This window comes from Pan paniscus, chromosome 5 (assembly GCF_029289425.2).
Source record: "Pan paniscus chromosome 5, NHGRI_mPanPan1-v2.0_pri, whole genome shotgun sequence".
Taxonomy (NCBI): domain Eukaryota; kingdom Metazoa; phylum Chordata; class Mammalia; order Primates; family Hominidae; genus Pan; species Pan paniscus.
Window position 1 is genome coordinate 69234870 of NC_073254.2, and position 19681 is coordinate 69254550.

The 19681-nt window shown below is 35.6% G+C and overlaps 1 non-coding gene and 1 pseudogene across 1 annotated transcript; both read left to right on the forward strand.

The window, feature by feature from the left end:
• The first annotated feature begins 3229 nt into the window (after positions 1-3229).
• LOC100971991 (GTPase KRas-like) lies at positions 3230-3778 on the forward strand (annotated as a pseudogene).
• A 15255-nt stretch (positions 3779-19033) lies between these two features.
• Positions 19034-19139, forward strand: LOC112440219 (U6 spliceosomal RNA). The gene has a single exon (XR_003028399.1). It is a non-coding gene; the product is annotated as a U6 spliceosomal RNA (small nuclear RNA).
• Positions 19140-19681: the final 542 nt, after the last annotated feature.

The window sequence follows — 19681 nt, forward strand, 5'->3', positions numbered from 1 at the left end:
CCCCATTGTAAGACAAGAATATCTGTACTGAACTCAAGAATTTACTGTTTATATCTTCCTTATGTTCATACAAAAAGATACAAAACCCAAAACTGATTACTGATTTTTAGCACATGATCCAGAATGCTATCTTATAAAAAGGAGTAAAAATGTAACTAATTCGAACTAAATTTGTTCAATAATAGCCCAATCACAATACATGTTAATTTATTATAATCTAGGAACCCATATTTATATACACTGAGGTAATTGCTACTGTTTCTCTATCCAAATCAATAAACCGTCCTCAACTGTTAGGCCTATGTCCTGGAAACTAATCAACTGGAGTTACATGTTAGTCTGTTTCTTTCTATGTTTATTTGAATATCTGGTGCATATAAAGATGACATGGTTACAAATTTTCCCATTTGAGATATCAATAACTAGAACTGTTTTTTTCTTTTATCTTACAGTCAAGCTTTGAGCATTATTTTCTAAGTTCTTTACAACTCTTGTATTAGTTAACAAATAAAAAGAATCCAGTAAAATGCCTGAGACATTGAAGGTGCTCAATAAATGTTATTTACCCAACTAACCTTACAAGCAATTTTAATTTACCTTAATGTTTTCTCAAATTTTCCCATTATGATCCTTGTCTCATTAAAAATATAAAAAATCATAAGTGCCTTTATTTTCTTTTAAAATTTTTTAAATGCTTATTTTTCTTTGAAGCAATCTACAGAGAAAAATAACTTGCCAATTTGAATAACTCTGACAAAGATCTTAAGCCCCATCTTTAGGAGCCAAACAACAGTGGCAGAAAGAGACATGAAGTAAACAATGACAAAAATACTACAATAAAATTATGCTCTGTGACCAGAAAGTTCAATAAAGTTTTCTTATTTAGGAGGGTTAGCAGAGTGGTATTTATGTTATTTACAGGAAGACAAGGGGGGTAAAAAGAGATACCAGGAATATGCAGAAAGAATGTGACATATTCCAGAATATTTAAGCACCCGACCCAGATGGAGTTTAGAATGAATGGCAGGGGTAGATGGGATGAGGCTGGGTAGGCAGGCACATGCTAGATCAGGGAAGTCAGTGTATTTGCCTTAAAGGAGCAGAAAAACATTGAAGGATTTAAAGGATACAAGCAATGTGATGAGATTTGGCTTTTTGAAACCTCACTGTAGTTGCGGCAGCATGGTGCTTTCATTTAATAAGGCCTCTCCAAAGAGAAAATGACGGCAGTTTAAGAGCTATATAATTTACAGTAAGTCATATGACAGCTATCACTAACAGTGTATCAATTTACTGCTTTTTACAATAGAGGAAGAGAGCAAGCCTTGGATTAGTACACTAATGAAAACTAACCTTTTCCCCCATAAATGTGAAGATTGCATAGAGAACAATTATGTCAGACTAATACAATTTATTTCTATGATGTCATCTATCTGGGCTTGAGTAAGGACTGATCCAGTTCCAGATGGAAATCAAAATAACAAGCTAGACTGATATAATCTAGAACACTCCACCACTGAGAGAAAGAACATGAAATTAGAGGAAGGGTTGATTATTTCTGTTTGGAAAGAGAGGGTAGCGGGTGGGTGATCTGCCTATAGCTACTGTTGTTTAGTATCTTTATTCATCAATGTTTGAGTGCTTACCTATTAATTTTTCATATGATAAAAACTTTGTTGAACTTGACTACTTGAAAAAGCAAACATCTTTACATTTTTAATGCATATTATATAGATGAAAGTACAGTGTAAACAAATGAAAAGCAATATATGAAGAAGAAAACAAACTCTAAGTAAAGAAAAATTGTATCAGAAAAGTTTAATGTGTTCCTGGGGCCATGAAGATCCTCAGGTATATACATGCGTTCATGAATTAAGTTATGCTGGTAGTTTAACATGCACGTATTTTGCTGCAATGTGCAAATAAAAGTATGTAAGAAATTTAAATGATTCCCCTTAAAGGAGCATTTCATCCTACTCAGGGAAACAAATTTATTTTGACCTCATATTTCAATAATAATACTGTCATAAACCCTTACACTTACTAAATTAATCCTCATAATAACCCTATAATACAGGTACTACTGTATCTCATTTTAAAGATGAGGAAGCTGTTGGCGGGGCATGGTGGCTCATGCCTGTAATCCCAGCACTTTGGGAGGCCACGGTGGGTGGAACATTTGAGATCAGGAGTTTGAGACCAGCCTGGTCAACATGGTGAAACCCTGCCTCTACTAAAAATACAAAAATTAGCCGACGTAATCCCAGCTACTTGGAAGGCTGAGGCAGGAGAACTGCTTGAACCTGGGAGGCGAATGTTGCCATGAGCCGAGATCGCGCCACTGCACTCCAGCCTGGGCGACAGAGTGAGACTCCATCTCAAAAAAAATAATAAATAAATAAATAAAAAAGATGAGGTATTTAAGTGACTTATCATAGTCACTAGTAAATTGTGGAGTAATTTCAAGATCTAGAGAAAAATTTTTAGCAGATAAAGATTCAAAGCAAACTAAAATTATTAGAAATAGGTCCGGGACATTATTTATTGCCACATTTGAATACTCACTACGAGAATACAATAGCATTAGACATGTCAGGAATTTTATAAAGCATGATCAAAATTTGATTTGATGTAATGCACAGTAACATGTCAAACATATCAGAAATATTGTTTAACAGTGACCTAGTAAGGATGATTTTGACCCAAGTTGTTATTTGAAGAGAAAACTGGAGGAGACTATTTCTGGCAGAATATTCTTTATCCTCTGGAGACCTTTCACATGCCAACAACCTGACAGATGATGAAGAATGCATTATGACAAAACTGACCTAAAACTTTCAATAAGATTCACAATGTCATTCTTATTTGCAATGCTTTTTAGGTACTACATTGCAATTTAGAAAACAATGACTCCAGGCAGAAGCATGGTCTACTATTTAGTGCATTGTGTAACATTAAGATCTACTGAAATTTGCTGGTTCTTTGAAATAAAATGAATCTTTAGTGCTTGACATTATCCTGCATCATAAATTCCTAAGGAATGGAATGAGCTTTGACTGCCTTACCTTGAGAATAAGCATATTCACGTGAAGTATATAAGACAAATACTGGTTTAGATGAAGCTCGGCCAGTACTCCCGTTCCCCGCCATTTCGGACTGGGAGCTCCGTGGCGCAGGCACTGAAGGCGGCGGCAGGGCCAGAGGCTCAGCGGCTCCCAGGCCTGCTGAAAATGACTGAATATAAACTTCCGGTAGTTGGAGCTGGTGGCGTAAGCAAAAGTGTCTTGACGATACAGCTAATTCAGAATCATTTTGTGGACCAATATGATCCAACAATAGAGAATTCCTACAGGAAGCAAGTAGTAATTGATGGAGAAACCTGTCTCTTGGATATTCTTGACACAGCAGGTCAAGAAGAGTACAATGCAATGAGGACCAGTACATGAGGACTGGGGGCAAGGGGGCTTTCTTTGTGTATTTGCCATAAATAATATTAAATCATTTGAAGATATGCACAATTATAGAGAACAAATTAAAAGATTTAAGGACTCTGAAGATGTGCCTATGGTCCTAGTAGGAAATAAATGTGATTTGCCTTCTAGAACAGTAGACACAAAAGGCTCAGGACTTAGCAAGGGGTTAGGGAATTCCCTTTATTGAAACCAGCAAAGATAGGGTGTTAATGATGCCTTCTATACATTAGTTTGAGAAATAAAAGATGAGCAAAGATGGTAAGAAGAAGAAAAAGAAGTCAAAGACAAAGTATGTAATTATGTAAATACAATTTGTACTTTTTTCTTAAGGCATACTTAAGTAAAACTGGTAATTTTTATACATTACACTAAATTATTAGCATTGTTTTTGCATTACCTAATTTTTTTCCTGCTCCATGCAAACTGGTAGCTTTTACCTTAAATGCTTATTTTAAAATGAAAGTGCAAACTTTTTTTTCCTCTGCCAGTATTACCAGAGTTTTGGTTTTCGAACTAGCAATGCCTGTGAAAAAGAAACTGAATACCTATGATTTCTGTCTTGGGGTTTTTGGTGCATGCAGTTGATTACTTCTTATTTTTCTTACCAGTTGTGAACATCGGTGAGAAACAAATTAATGAAGCTTGTGAATCATCCCTATTCTGTGTTTTATCTAGTCACATAAATGGATTCATTACTAATTATAATTTCAGTTGAGGCTTTATAATTGGTTTTACTGAAACATTGAGGGAACACAAATTTATGGGATTCCTGATGATTCTTCTTCTAGGCATCATGTCCTGTAGTTTGTCATCCCGGGTGAATGTAAAGTTACATTGTTCACAAAGGTTTTGCCCCCCTTTCCACTGCTACTAGTCATGGTCACTCTCTCAAAAATATTATATTTTTTCTATAAAAAAAAATGGAAAAAAATTACAAGGCAATGGAAACTATTATAAGGCCATTTCGTTTTCACATTAGATAAATTATTATAAGGACTCCTAATAGTTTTTTCAGTTAAGGCAGACCCAGTATGAAATGGGAATTATAGCAACCATTTTCGGGCTATATTTACATGGTACTACATTTTTATAATAATTGAAAGAATTTTAAGAGGTATAAAACATTCTCACAGGAATTAAATGTAGTCTCCCTGTGTCAGATTTCTCTTTCATAGTATAACTTTAAATCTTTTATTCAACTTCAGTCTTTGAAGATAGTTTTAATTCTGCTTGTGTTATTAAAGATTATCTGGACCAGTCATAGCTTAGTAAGTGTTGAAGAGACCAAGTTTGCAAGGCCAGGCCCTGTGTGAACCTTTGAGCTTTCATAGAGAGTTTCACAGCATGGACTGTGTCCCCATGGTCATCCAGTGTTGTCATGCATTGGTTGGTCAAAATGGGGAGGGATTAGGACAGTTTGGAAAGCTCAACAAATACATTCTCACTCTGTGGCGGTCCTGCTGACAAATCAAGAGCATCGCTTTTGTTTTTAAGAAAACAAAATCTTTTTTAAAAATTACTTTTAAATATTAACTCAAAAGTTGAGATTTTGGGATGGTGGTGTGCAAAGACATTAATTTTTTTAAACAATGAAGTGAAAAAGCTTTAAAATCTCTAGGTTTGGCTAGTTCTCTTAACACTGGTTAAATTAACATTTCATAAACACTTTTCAAGTCTGATGCATATTTAAGATTAATGTTTAAAAATAAATATTAAAATAATCCTATTAATACACTTAAAATGTTACTTATTTAAAAATATATGAAGTGAGATGGTGTGGTGAGGTGAAAATATCACTGGACTAGAAGGAAGGTGACTTAGGTTCTAGATATGTGTCTTTTAGGACTCTGATTTTGAGGAAATCACTTACTATCCGTTTCTTCATGTTAAAAGAAGTCATCTCAAACTCATTGCTTTTTTACAACTATATAATTTATATTCCGTTTACATAGGATACACTTATTTGTCAAGCTCAGCACAATCTGTAACTTTTTAACCTATGTTACCATCTTCAGTGACAGTGACAATCTTGGGCAAAATTGTGCAAGAGGTAAAGTTTATATTTGAATATCCATTCTCGTTTTAGGACTCTCCTTCCATATTAGTGTCATCTTGCCTGCCTGCCTTCCACATGCCCCATGATTTGATGTAATTTTAATACTTCTAATTCCCCTAACCATAAGATTTACTGCTGCTGTGGATATCTCCATGAAGGTTTCCCATTAAGTCACATCAAAATCCCTTACATCTTATTTCCTCAGGTCTCAAAAGAATCTGACAGATATCATAATGGGATTTGACCTAATAGCTAATTTTCAGGTAGTGGCTGATTCTTTGAACACCTCTTTGCTGCCCAATTCATTAGTGACAGTAGGAATTTTCAAACCTGGTATGAACAGACAGAACCCTATCCAGTGGAAGGAGATTTTAATAACGATACTGCTGAAAGAATTTCTTAGGTAATCTACAATTAGGACTACCCCTGGTAACAGTAATACATTCCAATGTTTTAATAACCAGAAATCTTCTTACAATGAAAAATACTTTAATATTTAATTCATAAAGCTTACTGGTTTTGTTTGTTTGTTTGTTTTTAGGCGGGGTCAGAGTCTCACTCTGTCACCCAGGCTGGAATGCAGTGGCGCCATCTTGTCTTACTGTCTCACTGTAACCTCCATCTCCCAGGTTCAAGCGATTCTCATGCCTCAGCCTCCCGAGTAGCTGGGATTACAGGCGTGTGCCACCATGCTCAGCTAATTTTTGTATTTTTAGTAGAGACAGGGTTTCACCCTATTGGCCAGGCTGGTCTCAAATTCCTGACCTCAAGTGATTCGCCCGCCTCGGCCCCATAAATCTTACTGTTTTGCAGAACTCATTTACTCAGTAAATATATACGGAGTGCCTACCAGATGCCAGTCACTGCCTAAGGCACTGGGTGTATGGTATCCCCAAACAAGAGGCATAATCCCAGTCCTTAGGTAGTGCTAGCATGGTCTGTAATATCTTAGTAAGGCCTTCGGCATATGACCCAGAGATAACACAACGTGTATTTTAGTTTTGCAAAGAAGGGGTTTGGTCTCTAGGGTTTCTTCCAGTTCTATAATTGTTTTGCTGTGATTCCAGTGCAACTCTTTGATCTAGCTACTTTATGTAAATCACTTCATTATTTTAAAGGAATAAACTTGATTATATTGTGTTTTATTTGGCATAACTATGTGATTCTGTTGGGCCAATTACTGTACACATTAAGGTATATGTCAGATACTCACAAAATTCCCAAATGTGTAGTATTCCAGTTTTCTCTGCATAAGTAATTAAAATAGACTTAAAAATTAAATATTTACTTCTAAAATAGTTTTATCTGGATACAAATAAACAGGCGCCTGAACTAGTTCATAGACAATGAAACTTCTATGTAAAAATCAGTATGGTTTCTGAAATACTATGCTAAACTACAGATCTGTGGAACATTGTTTAGGTAGGGTGTTATACAATACCTCTTGTTTCTACACAGAGAAAGAAATGGTTATACTTCAGGAACTGCAGAGCTTATGAGGGGATATTTAGGCCTCTTGAATTTTTTATGTAGATGGACATTTTTTAAGGTAATGATAATTACCTTTTATTATGTGAACTTTGAATGGTTTAACAAAAGGTTTGTTATTGTAGCGATTTTTAAAGGGGGAGAATTCTAGAAAGAAATGTTATCTAATTATTACAGCCTTAAAGATAAAAATCCTTGTTGAAGTTTTTCCAAAAAGTGCTAAATTACATAGTCTTAGGCATTAACATGTTTGTGGAAGAATAGAGCAGACATATATTGTATGATTTGAGTGAATATTTCCACTTAGGCATTCTAGGCTCTATTTTAACTGAGTCACACTGCCTAGGAATTTAGAACCTAACTTTTATAGGTTATCAAAACTGTTGCCACCATTGCATAATTTTGTCCTAATATATATATGGAAACTTTGTGGGGCATGTTAAGTTACAGTTTGCACAAGTTCATCTCATTTGTATTCCAGTGATTTTTTTTTAATCCAACCATTATTTCTTCAGTGTATATACATTTAGGGGATATTTCTTTAGACACAAAAACTATCTGAAGATTTCCATTTGTTAAAAAGTCATGATTTCTTGATAATTATGTAGTAATTTTTTTTACAGCAAAGCAGTTACTTTAAGGCTGAATTTATATTTAATAACTTCTGTGTTAATACTGGATAGCATGAATTCTGCGTTGAGCAATTGAACAGCATACTACTGATAGCTGTCTGTCAAAAATGAAAATTTCTTTCTAAAGATACTCACATGAGTTCTTGAAGAATAGTCATAACTAGACTAAGATTTGTGTTTTAGTTTAATAGTTTGAAGTGCCTGTTTGGGATAATGATAGGTAATTTAGATGAATTTAGGGGGAAAAAAGTTATCTGCAGAAATGTTGAGGGCTCATCCCCACCCAGCAAATAGAGCTAACTGGGTTACAATGTTTTATCCGAAAGTTTCCAATTCCACTGTCCTGTGTTTTCATGTTGAAAATACTTTTGCATTTTTTCTTTGAGTGCCGATTTCTTACTAGTACTATTTCTTAATGTAACATATTTACCTGGAATGTATTTTGTGTAAACTGAAACATGCACATTTTGTACATTGTGCTTTCTTTTGTGGGACATATGCAGTGTGATCCAGTTGTTTTCCATCGTTTGGTTGCGCTAACCTAGGAATGCTGGTCATATCAAACATTAAAAATTACCACTCTTTTAATTGAAATTAACTTTTAAATGTTTATAGGAGTATGTGCTGTGATCTGAAATTTGTAATATTTTTGTCATGAACTGTATAGCTCCTAATTATTACAATGTAATAAAAATAGTTACAGTAAAAAAAATTGAGAATTCTGATTCAGTAGTTCTGGGATGTGGCCAAAGTTTCTGCATTTCTCACATTCTTCCAAGTGATAATGATGATACTGCTGCAAGGGGTCCAAGCTACACATGTTGAGGAGCAAAACTATATAGTTACTCATGTGACATATCAAAGATAACACCATGTCCAACACACACGCACACATACACACACAAACACACACACACACACGCACACCCGTTTATTCCTGAGGAATTATTACCTGCATGAAGTACATAATTCATTTGTCCTTGTAACTTTACACAGATTATTTTCTTTTTTTCTCTGGTATAATAATCTTTCTCTTTCTTGTCAACTAATACATTCCTGGCCACAGCACACTTTGTGCAAGTTCTTTTAAATAATAAACACTGAATCATAATTCTCTGAGACAGGAATTGGGTTTTTATTGTTATCCACATTACTGAGATATTTTTGTTTAATGAATATGAGTTGCTGCCCACAGGGGTCTTCCAATCCAGTTGGAGAGACAAAAATAATTGTCTTAATATACTATGAAGATTAGGAACAGAAACATAGAAACTCTTAAAATTGTATTCCTAAGATAATAGTTTTACAAATATGGAATTTAATGGTTTCAAGTTCATAGACCTACGTTAAAAACCCCAATGTCTTATCAAGAGAAAGGAGAAAGAAATGGAGGACAGTATGCTTTGTTAATGAAAAAAGCCGAACTCTGGAAAATATTGAAAGAGGCTTAGTCTGAGCCAAATATGAGTGACCATGGCCTGGAATAGAGTCTAAAGCTGTCTTGAGAACATATGCCCAAGTCAATCAGGTTAAGCTTGGTTTTATACATTTTAGGGAGACAGAGGTTACAAGCCAAGACATAAGTTAATATATGTAAGGTATATATTGGTTTGTCCCAGAAAGGCAGGACATCTCAAAACCAGGGACTTACAGGTCATAAATGGATTCAAAAATTTTCTCATTAGCAATTGGTTGAAAGGATTAAGCTTAGGCCAGGTGCGATGGCTCATGCCTGTAATCCCAGCACTTTGGGAGGCTGAGACGGGCGGATCACCTGAAGTTAGGAGTTCAAGACCAGTCTGGCCAACATGGTGAAACCCTGTCTCTACTAAAAAAAAAGAAATTACAAACAATTAGCTAGGCAAGGGGGTGGGCACCTGTAATCTCAGCTACTTGGGAGGCTGAGGCAAGAGAATCGCTTGAACCCGGGGTCAGGGTTTAGAGTCAGCCAAGATCATGCCACTGCACTCCAGCTTGGGCAACAGAGCACTCCTTCTCAAAAAAAAAAAGAATTAAGCTTTGCCTAAAGAGTTGAATCAGCAGAAAGAAATGCTTGAATTAAGATAAGGAGGGTTATGGAAGCCAATGTTCTTGTTATGTAAATGCCTCTAAGTAGCAAGCTTCAGAGAAAATAGATCATAAATGTCTCTTTCAGGGCATTAAAAGGTGTCAAAGTCTTAGTTAAATGTCTCCTGAATCTGGAAAAGACCTAGAAAGGGAAGGAGATTCTCTACAGGATGCAAATTTTCCCCACAAGAGACAACTTTGCGAGTCCATTTCAAAATATGTCAAAGAAATATATTTTAGGGTAGAACACTTCGATTTTCTTCAGGGTCTTCTCCCTGTCATGTGATGCTATACCAGAGACAGGTTGGAATTTGACACTTTATTGTTACAAAGAGTGTTTTGTCAATCTTATGATCCCTATTTTAATGTTAATGCTGATTAGTTAAACTGGGGGTATATGTTAGGGAAGGGGTATAATGGAGCATGTCCAACCCCCTTCCTGTCATGACCTGAACTAGGTCTTCAGGTTCCCTTAGCCAAAGGTTGGGAGTCCTTTCAGTTGGTTAGGGGCCTTAGAATTTCAGTTTTGATTTATATGTCCAAATATAATAGATTCTCATGGGAGTCAGAATGATAGTGGTGAAAGGGCAGAACTCCACTTGTTTACTGTAAAAGAGAGGAGAGAGAGAATAGACAATACATGAAAGACAATAATAGACATTATCCATGGTCCATCTTTTTGTGTAGGGTGAGCAATGAAGAATATATGGAAATTAGCATGACCAAAATGAAGGTGCAGTGCTGGAAGTATCAGTGGGAAAGTGGATAGGCCTGAAAATGAAGAAGCCCGAATGCAATGTTTAGTCACTGGGCATGAGAGGACAGCGAGCAGGACATTAATGTTTCTGAGTAAGACAATTGCCATAACAGAAATGTATTTAAGAATTTATATTTTAAAAAACAAAATTTAAATAGAATATTGTGTTAATCAAATTTAAATATAACATGATCTGCTCACAAAATTATTCCTTCAATATGTGTCATAAAATATTTGAAAAAGAAAACCTTCTATGTGACATTTTGATTTACCTTTCCTATTATTTTAACCGCAGGACCAACCTATAGTGGGCCTACTCTGTTGATAAGATAATGTCAGGTTACCTTGTAGGTATAACAGAGCCTAAACTGGAAGTTATGTAGCCCCACCACATGCAATAGAAAAAGATTTGACCTCTAACAACACTCAGAACCAAGGATTCCTCCCCACAGAACCAAAAAGGCTGGGACATGATAAATACTGGAATCCTTTCAAAGGTGAGGGATCTTTTGACCCAGAAGATTCAGAATGTATTAGTCCATTCTTACATTGCTATAAAGAACTACCTGACACTGGATAATTTATTTTAAAAAGGAGGTTTGATTGACTCATGGTTCTGTAGGCCGTACAGGAAGCATGGCAGGAGAGACCTCAGGAAACTCACAATCATGGTGGAAAGTGAAGAGGAAGGTGTCACGTCTTACATGGCTGGAGCAGGAGGAAGAGAGAGAAGTGGGTGGTACTACAAACTAAACAACCAGATCTCATGAGAACTCACTCACTATCATGAGAACAGCAAAGGGGACGTTTGCCCCATGATCAAATCACCTCCCACTGGACCCCTCCTCCAACATTGAGGATCGCATGAGATTTGGCAGGGACACAAATTCAAACCATATAACATGGCTGAAATCCACCTCAGCATACCTTATTCAAATGGTCAAATCAGACCCTGACAAGCCAACATTCCCAAATTCTTCCCCTTGCCCTCTGACCCTTTAAAACTTACCCAGACCCCAAATTGGGTAGACAGATTTGAGCTGCATCTCTTGTCTCCTTGCTGGCTGGCCTTACAATAAAGCCTTTCTTTTCTCAAAAGCCAGTGCCATCGTATTGGCTTCTATGCTTGTCAGGCAGTGAGCACATTTGCTTGGTAAGATTATATTAAATGACCTAGCCACAGTTATCCAAATTCATGATTTAAAAAGAAACAAAATTAGATCTTTATTTTTTTTTTCAAGTGTAGAACTAGTTTTCAATTTCAAAATGCTTCAGGGAAGGGTGTGAATGTTAGTGCTTTTAGGATATTAAAGCAAGTCTAGACTCAGTACTTGAGTCCATTTTATAAAAATATATACAAAATAAGAAGTGGTTTTACTAGAAGACAATAAAACAGTTTCAGGATGATTTACAATTACTCATTCCCGTTCCTGGTATATTTAACACAGAATAGGGATATCGTGTTATTTCCATTGGGTAAAAATATAATAATGTGAAATAAATATCCACAATCAGAACAATCTATGTTCGTTATAGTATCCTTATTTTGTGTCTTCAAAAAAGTTTGTAGAATACATTTGACAGTCACACTGAAACAGGAAGACATCTAAGATGTCAGATAAGGAAAAACAAAACTAGAAAATGGTTGAATCTTGGCTGAGCGTGGTGGCTCATGCTTGTAATCTCAGCACCTCGGGAGGCAGAGGCAGGGGTATCGCTTGAGGCCAGGAGTTCAAGACCAGCCTGGCCAACATGGCAAAATCCTGTCTCTACTAAAAATTAGTCAGGCATGGTGGCATGTGCCTGTAATCCCAGCTACTCAGGAGGCTGAGGTATGAGAATCGCTTGAACCTGGGAGGCCAAGGTTACAATTAGCTGCAATGGCGCCACTGCATTCCAGTCTGGGGGACACAGCAACGCTCTGCTTCAAAAATAAATAAATAAATAAATAAACAAACAAACTAGAAAATAGTTGAAGCTTTTTCCAATGATTCACCTTTCTTTCAGTTTGAACACTTTCTCTTGATCAGGAGCCTCAGCTTCCTTTTGTATGCATACTAATTCCTATAAATTTGGAGCCAGAAAACTAAGTAACTGGAAATTAAAGATAGTGTAATATAAAAAATAAATTACGTTGATTCTACTATATATATTTTATTCTACTTTTGGATGAAAATCTCAAACATTTTTGCCTGCTGTATACAATTATAAATCCTCTCGCAATATTAATTTCATCAAAATTAATCCTCAAAATATGCTTATTATAGTGTAAAACTTACTGTGAGCACACAAGAATGATATTTTTAGTCCCTAAATTATACTACAGTTTATGTTAAATTATTAACATGAAGGCAGTATGTAAATAAAGCAACTTGGCTAAATACAAATTTCATTATCACTAAAAATGCAGCAGTATTTATGTCTTCCACAATAAGGAAAAACCAGCTCCTCAACTGAAAAATTTATGTATGAAAACTTTCTTCTCTGAGTAAAAGTTAGGTAATAAAATATGTTTACTTCCAGGATTTCCAAATGCTTTACATAGCAATTGGTGTTGAATATGCCCTCTTCCTGGGCATATAACCCTCTGATTTATGCCACATAACACACTTATTAGTTGTGCAAAAGTCAATGATATGAATCATGCTAAGAACACAAAAAAATTATTGTTTTTTGTGGATACTATGTCCTTATTTTTATTTATGAGGAAAGTAGTACAGAGTTAAGAATTTAAATGGTTTAAATATTTTCGAATACTTAAAAGGAGATATCAAAATGTTAGTAAGCATATATACTTGTAATTTTGGTTTTAAAAATTAACCCTTAAACCACGAACAATTTAGACTTAATCAATTATGTGTTGATTTAATGTAGAATCAGTTAATAATAGAGTTTAAGAATTGAGTCCAGGCCTAGCGCAGTGGCTCACGCCTATAATCCCAGCACTTTGGGAGGCCAAGGTGGGCAGATCACCTGATGTCCGGAGTTTGAGACCAGGCTGACCAACATGGAGAAACCCTGTCTTTACCAAAAATAAAAAATTAGCCAGTTGTGATGGCACATGCCTGTAATCACAACTACTTGGGAGGTTGAGGTAGGAGAATCGCTTGAACCTGGGAGACGGAGGTTGCGCTAAGCCGAGATCATGCCACTGCACTCCAGCCTGGGCAACAAGAGTGAAACTCCATCTCAAAAAAAAAAAGAAGAAGAAGAATTGAGTCCATTAGGATTTGGGAGAATTTGCTTAAAAAAAAAAAAAAGAATTGAGTCCAATCATAGAACCATTACTTATTAGCTAGGTGCAATTGGTTACGTTTCTTAACCTCTTTAAACCATAGCATTCTCAGTTCTAAAATACTATTACTAAAATAACCATCCAACAATACTAAAATTTATATGAAACCACAAAAGATCTCGAACAGCCAAAGTAATCTGAGAAAAAAAAAAATTCTGGGGATACTATACTAACTGATTTCAAAATTACTACAAAGCTATAGTAATCAAAATAGAATCATAGTGGTATAAAAACAGATACATAGACCAATGGAACAAACAAAGTGTCAGAAATAAACCCACATATTTATGGTCAAATGATTTTTGACAAAGGTGCTGAGAGGACACAATGGGGAAAGAACAGTCAGTTTATAAGTAGTATTGGGAAAACCAGATATCCATATGCAGAAGAATGAAACTGGACTCTCATCTCACACCATGTACAAAAATCAACTCAAAATGGATTAAAGACTAAATTTAAGACCTGATGCGGTAAAAACACTGGAAGAAAACAACAAATTTATGACACTGTTTTGGACAATGATCTTTTGAATATAACCCAAAAGGCACAGGTAACAAAAACAAATGCAGACAAATGGGATCATATCAAATTAAGAAGCTTCTACACACCAAAGGAAACAATCAACAAGGTGAAGAGACAACATACACAGTGGGAGAAAATATTTGCAAATCATGAATTTCATAAGGGGTTAATGCCCAAAATCTATAAGGAACTAAAACAACTCAATAGCAGGAAAACAAATAACCCAATTTAAAAAAAAGAAAAGGACTTGAAGAAACATTTATTAAAAGAAGACACATAAGTGGCCAACGGATATATGAAAAGTCACTCAATGTTACTAATTATCAGAGCAATGCAAATTAAAATCACAATGAGATATCACCTCATACCTGTTAGAATGGCTATTACCAAAAAGGCAAAAAATAAGTGTTGGCAAGGATATTGAGAAAGAGATACCTTTGTGCACTTCATGGAAATGTAAATTACTATAGCTATTATAAAGAACAGTATGGAGGTTCCAAAAAAAAAATTACAAATAGCACTACCATATGATCCAGCAATCCCACTACTGGGCGTATATCCAAAGGAAATGAAATCAGTATGTCAAAGAGATATCTGCACTCCATATTTACTGCGACACTATTCACAATAGCCAAGGAACGGTATCCACCTAAGTGTCCATCAACAGATAAATGGATGAAGAAAATGTGTATATATACACAATGGAATTGTTTTCAGCATTAAAAAGAGGGTTAGTTGCCACCACATGGATAAATCTGGAGGATCTTATGCTACCTGAAATAAGCCAGGCATGTAAAGACAAATACTGCATGATCTCCCTCACCTGGGAAATCTAAAAAAGCTGATTCATACAAATAGAGTAGAATGGTAGTTACCAGAGGCTAAGTGTTGGGAGGGTGGAGGAGTAGGGAGATGTTGATCAAAGAGTATAAAGTTGGCAGGGCACGGTGGTTCACACCTGTAATCCCAGCACTTTGGGAGGCTGAGGCGGAATATCACGAGGTCAAGAGATCGAGACCATGCTGGCCAACATGGTGAAACCCTGTCTCTATTAAAACAACAACAACAACAAAAATTAGCTGGGCATGGTGGTGCACGCCTATAGTCCCAGCTACTCCAGAGGCTGAGGCAGGAGAATGGCGTGAACCTAGGAGGCGGAGCTTGCAGTGAGCTGAGATCGTGCCACTGCACTCCAGCCTGGGCGACAGAGGGAGACTCTGTCTCAAAAAAATAAATAAATAAATAAATAAATAAGGTATAAAGTTTCAGTTAGACAAAAAGAATGAGTTTTCCAGATCTACTGCATAGCATAGTCATCACAGTTCATAATAATGTATATTACATTTCAAATATATGTTAAATATTCATCTTACTGAAAGAATATATTTTGAATGTTCTGACTACAAGAAAATAAGTATATTAATGTATATTAATTAGCTCAATATAATCATTCCACAATTTATACATATATCTAAACATCACATTGTATCCCATAAGTATATACAATTATTGTCAATTTAAAATTTACACTAAAAAAAATTTAAAACACAAATAGAAGAATTGGCTATATTGGATGAAATACATTACCAAAATTATAAAATTAACACAATTTTTGCTATTTGAAGATCAAATGGCATTTTCCATTTAAAGCATTTAGTGGTGTCAATCACAAAGTAACAACTCAATAATTAACAACACAGATTTTTGTTTTTATTGCATTATTGTCAATATTATTTTAAAGTTAAAGAGAAAGGGTTCCACAGATTTTTTTCAAAAATCTTCAAATATATATCAAAGAAGCATTAAGTTATTGGGCGCAAGTTTTTTTTTTTTTATTTAACCATTATAATATCTCTTGAATTACCATATATTTTCTATCTGCAGTGGTACATTTCACCACATCTTAACCCTTGAATATTATGATAGTTATTTAGTTGGATGCTAGTTTTACTAACAATCAGCTCACTCTCTACACAACTACCAAAATGATGTTTTTAAAGAAGAATAAGAGTCCAGACATAATTTTGTAGAGTAATTTTACCCTGCTCTTGTCTGCTAAGTAAAACTATAATCTCTTAGGGGGGAGAAAATACAAAATGAAGTCAAACAATAACTCTAAAAAGTAGAAATACAAAGGCACACTGGTTAGGAACCCCGGGAGTGGAAAAGCAACATAAGGACAGGGCATCTTACTATCCTTCACTCAAAAGAAGAAAGCAACCCTGGCCAATGCCTAGGAGGTTCATTCTCTCTTGGATCAAATATGAGTTCTCTCAGCAATACCAGGCAAGTCCAGTACCACTGGTAAAGAGGTGCCACACTCTGGAGCCACACTAAGAATAAATAGCCAGGGGAAGCATGGTCCTTCCCTGAGATGCTAGAGACTACCCTCCCTCACTGAGGGTAGCCAAGTGAACCCATCACAACAAGCTGCCAGACCTGGAACATGACCTTTGTCCTTATAGGCAAGAAAAGCTTTTTCTTTACCTTGAGGCACTAGGTGATGCAGCATAAGGCAACCCCTCCTGTCCCATTGAGAAGGACCAGCAAAGACCAGGGAGAGCTTCAGCCTCACTAAATAAATCAAGCAGAACAAAACAGCAAGGCAAAACTCTAAAAATGAAACTATCTTTGAAACCACAGCCAAAAAAAAGTACTGTGGAACTGCATGTTACAACTATACAGGGAGCTGCCTACTGTAATAAAATATTTAAATAGGGCCTAGAATCTTCTAATAAAATATCTAAATGTTCAGGTCATAATAAAAAAAGGAAAAAAAATCTCGACACAGCAAGAACCAGGAATATTATAACTTGAATGAGATAAGCAATTTAATGTCACTAACACTTAGTGAATCAGATGTTGCAATTATATGGCAAGAATTTTAAAGCAGTCATCAAAAATTTTTCTAGAAGCAATTACAAATCTCCTTGCAACAACAATAAAAAATACTTTCTAATCTCAGCAAAGAGATAGAGGTTATGAAAAAGAACCAAATGTAAATAATAGAACTGAAAGATCTGATATAAAAATCTAAAAAACTTGCTGGATAGGTTCAGTAGTAGGTCATAGATAACAGAGGATAGGATCAGTTAACTTGAAAACAATCAATAGAACTTACACAATTTTCACAACAGAGGGGGAAAAGAGAGAGAGCACGCAAGAGAGAGCGTGCACAAGAAAGGATGGAAAAATAGAAGAAATAAAACTGCCCCTACTTGCAGATGTCATGATTGTCTTTGTAGAAAACCCATGGCATCTATAAAAATGCTTCTAGAATGAATACATGAGTTCAGCATACTTGCAAAATACAAGATCAATACACAAAATTCAATCATATTACTTGTATAATACCAATGAACTTCAATAGTCCAAAATTAAAAACATAATACTATTTATAATTAGTCCAGTGAAAATGAAATACTCAGTGAGGTATATACTTACTAAAACATGTACAGAGTCTATATGTGGAAACTTATTAAATGCTGTTGAAATAAATCAAAGAAAACCTAAACAAATATAGAAACATAACATGTTCATAGATTTGAAAATTCAACATTGAAAAAAATGTTAATTCTCCCCAGATTGTTCTGTGGTTTCAATGACAATTACTATCAATATTCCAGTAAGAATTCTTTTTTTTTTTTGAGACAGAGTCTTGCTCTGTTGCCCAGGCTGGAGTACAGTGGCATAATATTGGCTCAATGCAACCTCTATCTCCTGGGTTCAAGTGATTCTCCTGCCTCAGCCTCCCGAGAAGCTAGGATTACAGGCACCTGCCACCGCGCCTGGCTAATTTTTGTATTTTTAGTAGAGACGGGGTTTCACCATATTGGCCAGGCTGGTCTCGAACTCCTGACCTCATGATCCACTTGCCTCGGCCTCCCAAAGTGCTGGGGTTACAAGCATGAGCCACCGCGCCCGGCACCCAGTAAGAATTTTTACAGCATAGACAAGCTCATTATAAAATATATACAGAATAAAACACAGCTCTAGAATAGCTTTTTTAAAAAATCTTTGTACAGAAGAATAAAACAGGTGAAATTACTCTATTTGATATAAAATCTTATTATAAAGTGACAGTAAACAAGGCAGTATGATACTGACAGAGGGATTATAGATTAATGGAACAAAATAGAGAACCCAGAAATACACCTACGTAAATATACTTAACTAATTTTAGAAAAGGTGCAAAAGCAATTCCAAGGAGGAAATATACCCTTTTCAACAAATAGTACTGAAGCAACTGGACATCCATAGGCAAGAAAATAAGCCTTGACCTAAATCTCAAACCTTATACAAAAACTTATTCAAAATCAATCATAGATGTTAGTATAAAAGTATAAAACTTTTAGAAAAAAATATAGGAGACACTCTTTAAAGTCTAAAGCTAGTGAAGAGTTGTTAGACTTGACATTAAGAGATGATCCATAAAAGGCAAAATTGATAACATGAACCCCAACAAAATTAAAAATTTTTGCTTTGTGAGAGCTTGCATGAAGAGGATGAAAAGACAAGCTACACAATGGAAGAAAATACAAACCACATGTCTGAAAAAGGGCTGCTATTTAGAAGACAGAACAAACTCTCTAAACTCAACAATGAAAAACAATTTATTTAGAAAATGGGCACAAAACATGAATAGACACTTCACCTAAGAATATGTACAGATGGCATATATGCACATGAAAAGATATGCAATGTCATCAGCCATTAAGGAAATGCAAATTTAAACCACAGTGAGTGCTTGCTTTAGTAATACATATACTAAAATACTATGCAACATAGGAGATTAGTATGGCTCCTGCACAAGGATGAAACACAAAGTCATAAAGTGTCCCATATTTTGCGTTCCTTTTCTAATGTTTACAGATAGGAAAACTGAGGCTCCAATAAGTAAAATGACTTCCCCAACTAAAAGTCATTTCAGCTTTAAACTATTTCCAATTCCTCTTCCTCTAACAAACGAACAAAAACCACAATAAGGTATCACTAAGTAACTATCAGAATAGATATAATTAAAATACTGGTAATGATGTGTGACTATGATTTAATTCTATTTCTATTTCTTTTTTTTTTTTTTTTTTTTGAGACGGAGTCTCACTCTTTTGCCTAGGCTGGAGTGCAATGGCACAATATCAGCTCACTGTAACCTCTGCCTCCTGGGTTCAAGCGATTCTCCTGCCTCAGCCTCCCGACTAGCTGGGATTACAGGCACCCACCATGCCCGGCTAAGTTTTGTGTTTTCAGTAGAGACGGGGTTTCCCCATGTTGACCAGGCTGGTCTTGAACACCTGACCCCAGTTGATCCGCCTACCTCGGCCTCTCAAACTGCTGGGATTACAGGCATGAGCCAATGCACCTGGCCATAATTCTATTTCTACAACCTTT